This window comes from Lipotes vexillifer, unplaced genomic scaffold, assembly GCF_000442215.2.
Source record: "Lipotes vexillifer unplaced genomic scaffold, Lipotes_vexillifer_v1.1 scaffold217, whole genome shotgun sequence".
In the NCBI taxonomy this organism is placed as follows: domain Eukaryota; kingdom Metazoa; phylum Chordata; class Mammalia; order Artiodactyla; family Lipotidae; genus Lipotes; species Lipotes vexillifer.
The window spans coordinates 4,078,736-4,083,653 of NW_006788200.1; positions in this window are offsets into that span (position 1 = coordinate 4,078,736).

Consider the following 4,918-nt stretch of genomic DNA (forward strand, 5'->3'; position numbering starts at 1 on the left):
AAAAAAAAAAAAAAAAAAAAAGTGCCCATGCCATTCGTTTGAAGAAATCTTGGGCACAGATACTTAATACTTGATCAGTAATTTAAAAAGGAATAAAAGGAAAGCTTTTTTAAATGCGCCTTGCCAAGGTGTTGTCGCAGGTGGGGTCGTGCCAATTACCAGGAGAAAATTACTTTTCACTTATTTTACGTCCTTTCATGGTGCTTTCAGAGAAACAATGACCGCCAGGTATAGATTAGTCCATCACCAATGTGAAATACATTAGGAAAGAAAGTGACCCATCTTGCCAACCAGAGAGTCAGACAGAGGTCACTGTGGAAGCACAGAAGGCTGTGAGAGGCTCCTAGATAGTTAAGGAGGAATGGTGGGGCCTTGCCAGCTCCTGCTGCAGTATGTTGAAGAATCCCACGTGAGCTGAGACCATAAATTGGCTCCTGGAGCCCAGAGGAGACCTGAATGGGGTGTGGCTCGGGGGACGTTCCCTTTAGGAGGTCCCAGGCCGCAGGGAGCCCAGGGTCAGTGATGCAGACTCCCTCGGGTATCTACCCAAAGCCCGGGGAAAAGACAGGGCTGTGCTTCCCACACGTTCAAGGAAACAATTCCCCTCTTGCCCAGGCTAGCTGAGGAGCATTTTTATTTGTTTAACTCAAATTCTAGAGACTTCATCAGAGGGGGATCCTGCAACTGGATGATTTAGAGGAGCCGAAAGTCAGGGCTGCCGGAGCATCAGTGGCCCTGGGCTCATCGTCTGACCCCCGACCCTTGTGCCTGGGAGGTACTGGCCCCCGCGGATTCACTGAGCAGTAGATACAGAGCACTCTATTTGCAGGCTGGGAGTGGCCATGGCAAGGTTGTTAAGGATTGCTAAATAAGCCTAGCTGATCCGTTCAAGGAATACTGATTTCCTGGTGAAAATAAATTGCGGTTCCAACAGCTCAGTTCCCCTGCCTGTCTAGGGTAGGGGGGCAGTGACTGCGCCAGCTGCTTTCCTCACCAAGGCTGCCTCATTCTCCAGAGTGGCTCCTGGGGACTTGCAGGGGTTTGCTCTCCCTTGCTGTGTGAGGGAGAGAAAGTTCCAGGGCTCTCCAAAAATGTGCGGCTACACTACCTGGAGAGGGGTGTAGAGCAGTGATACAGGTAGGGCAGGCACTGGGAGCTGGGCTGTTTCCATTCAAACCCTGACTTTTCTGCTTTCTGGCTTCCTCACTACTCTGGCAAGTTGCTTCACCTCTCCTGGCCTTTCCTTCCTCATCCGTAAAACAGGAAAAATAACAATACCCAACCCACAGGCTGACTTTAGGGATGGAATGACTAAATGCATGGAAAGTACTTAGAATAGCACCTGCCGTTGGTAAGCTGTAGCTCTCCTTTACCAGGCTCTGACTGTGTGTGTGCGCGCGCAGGCACACATCCGCTCTCCCTGATTGCTTCCCTGCATCCCTCTCAGGCTCACAGCCTTTCCTAGACACAGCCTCACCTGGGGGAACCTCAGAGGCAGAGACCTCCCTGCTTTGGCTGTCCTCAGAAGCAGCCATCCAGGTCCCTTTAAGTGCCTCCTCTTATTGCAGCATTTACCCCATTCATGTCCAGTAAGACAACAGGAGGCCTCTGAAGAAAAGAACGAGGAGGAAGATGCTGGAAGAGGCTGGGGAAGGGGTGTTGCACTAGCTGATGCTGACAGGTGTGCCCTTGGGCCTGCCTGCTGGGTGAGGGGGAGTGGAAGGTGCAGAGAAGTTGGGGTGGGTATCATGGGGCATGCGCATGGGTTTAATTTTGCCCTTTCGTTCCATGGTAAAGGAGAATGAGTTTGTTCCACAGTGTTAAAACCAACAGGCTAAATTTTGTGGCTCTCATCTCACAAGCTCCCCAGCCTACACAAATTGCCTTCTATACCCTGGATTCGGATGTCCAGAGCTTTTTGGTGGAGGCAGGGTGGTGTCAGGTTAGAAGCAATTTTTGGGGCACTTTTTTTTTTTTAAATAAACGTATTTATTTATATTTGGCTGCGTTGGGTCTTCGTTGCTGCGCGCGGGCTTTCTCTAGTTGCAGAGAGCAGGGGCTACTCTTCGTTGTGGTGTGCGGGCTTCTCATTGAGGTGGCTTCTCTTGTTGCGGAGCACAGGCTCTAGGTGTGCGGGCTTCAGTAGTTGTGGCATGTGGGCTCAGGAGTTGTGGTTCACGGGCTCTAGAGCGCAGGCTCAGTAGTTGTGGCACATGGGCTTAGTTGCTCCGTGGCATGTGGGATCTTCCCCGACCAGGGCTCAAAACCCGTGTCCCCTGCATTGGCAGGCGGATTCTTAACCACTGCGCCACCAGGGAAGCCGTCTTGAGCAGTTTTAATGTGGCTCTCAGAATGGCTGCTACAGAGCCAGCAGCTTCCCCTTTCTGCTCTCTGATGCTGGCACAGCTCTGCAGCTGAGGAAGTGGAGCCTTTCTTTTCAGCTAACATGGGGGGAACCTTCCGTGAATTGGGGAGCACCGGCCCCAGAGACGCTGACGCCTTCCTGCTAGGGAACTGAACACCCGGCTAGGGAAGGTGGGGAGACAAGCCAGGACCAATGTTCCTTAAGGCCCATCAGAGTCTCTGCCTGACCCGGAAGGCCACACAAGTCAGTCTAGCCCAGGGTGTAGGGTGGAGCACCCACCTAAAGCAGTGCCAGTCTCTGTCTAGAATCCACTGGAAGAGGTGTGAATTGCACCAGCAGGGATTTAGGCTAGACCTTTCAAAACACAGTCAATTAATGAATCTGTAAATGTTAACTGGGTTCCTTGCTGAGTTATGATGAGGTTATAAAGGAAGCACAGGTATAAATACGTGAGCCAACTGTGATGGCAGACCCAAGGGCTAAAGGCTAGAGCCGGTGGACATGGCAAGGGAGAATCTCCATGAAGTGGGAAGGTCATGGAAGGGAGACCAGCTGAAAGGACAGTAGCCCAGAAAGGTTAAGGAATTTGCCTGAGGACACACAGCTTCTCAGTAACAAAGCCGGGTTTAAAGGGAGAGTATTATACAGGTAAGCGGAAGCAAAGAGGTAGCCCAGGGCTCTGCACAGAAGAAGCGGAAGTGGGCTGTGTGAACTGTGTGTGGGGACGGTAGGGGAAGCACGCGCCCTGCAGGAGCCAGAGCTGCCCCTGGGACACATGGGAGAGCAGGCGAGATGGATGACAAAGAGGAATTCTACGAAGGACTTAGAAGCCAGGCGCAACAGAGGGAGGGCAACACCTTGGAAGTGTTTTGGTGTAGGAACCAAATTTGGTGTAGGGTGGATAACTTTTATGCTCTAATGTAGCCTTTTCAGTGTGTTCCAAGCTTTGTTCAATGTGCATGTATTTCTTTTTAAATCAGTGGCGAAAAAAGATGTTCATTTAAAAAAAAAAAAGAAGAATAGGCAGAGAAGTCTGGATTTTCTCTCATAAACAATAAAAGCCATTGGTAGTGTCCTAGGAAAGCAGTGCTTTGGTGAAGGTGGGGTTTGGGGAAGATAAGACCGGCAGTGGTGGGATAGATGGATGGCTGCAGGTCAGAGGAGGGGTGTGGGCTGCTGGTGGTGAGAGGTGAGGCCTTGGGGATCTGGGGTATTTGAGTGGTCGATGGGGAAACAAACATCTAGGAGCAATTCAGAAAGAACACTTGTAGGGTCTCGGTGACCGATTGCATGTGGGGGGGTGAGGGGCGGAGGGAGAAGCAAAACTGGAAGCAGGCTTTCCAGCCTTGGGCAGTGCCATGCAAGAATACAGAAATGGAGAGGAGCTGGACAGAGGCGGTATGAGGATTAGTGGACTTGGGAAGGCGTTGTTTCTCTGAGGCGTTTGCCCTCCATGCAGGAAAACTTGACGGGAGCAGAGGAAAGGCATGAGTAAGCTTTGCTTCTCAGGCCAACAATCGTCTGGTAAGTTCCCTACAGTGGGCATCACTCCATAAGAGTATTTGAGGTCAGGCAATTGAAGCAACCTCAAAAGTGCCTCTGGATCCTTCTCTTGTAAGATATTTTATCTGAGCCAAATCAATGCAACTCTCTTGTGAAAAATCAGTTTCCCTGGAAAATAAAGTTGGGTTCTAGCCAACAAGTAGTATTTGGCAAGCCCTGATTAAGAAAGCCAGTGTTCAGAGAAGTTGTGAAAATAACAAGTCAGTTAGGAAGGTAAACACTGGGTATCTAATGCCATTTTAGGGCTGTGACAGCTGTTCTGTCTCCATCAGTTGTAGAGCCTGAAACTGCAGGTTTATTTTAAGTTCTCGCTGTTACAAACCTGTTGACCACCCACGCCCCCTTTGCAGGCTTTGAAAGGGGAGACGAATTGACGATGACCTGGACTGACCACAATTTCCTTTCCCAGTTCAGCGAGCAGAAGCCACCAAATACCCAACAGCTGGACCTAGAGAAAAAGCCACTTGCCAGTCACCCAGGCATCTTGACTGTCATTCACAGTGTGAGCTGGGCTTCCATGAGAGCAAAGATTTCCAATGTGGTCCTTGGTACAAATTTTCAGGTGATTTTTTTATTTTTCTTTTTTTTTTTTTGGTCAATGGCTATGTTTCTTGAAAAGTTTTACGTAAATTGAATCCTATTTTAAACTCATCTGAGCTTTAGCTATTTAACAGAAACCTGTAGGCCTGTGCTTCTCAAACTTTAAGGTACACACAGATGACCTGGTAATCTTATTTAAAATGCAGAGTCTGATTCAGTGCCGGGTGGGGGTGGGGGCAGAGGGCAGTATCTAAGATTCTGCGTTACTAATAAGTTCCAGGCTGCTATTGATGCTGCTGTTTGCAGATCACATTTTGAGTGGCAAGGTTTTGGAAAATCCTTGAAAAACCAAATCTGAATCCCCTAAATTGCACTATAATCACCCCTTAATTTTAGTAAGTGGGGATGTTACTTGCATTTGTTTGTTGGGTGGATGGAATAATTGCAGTG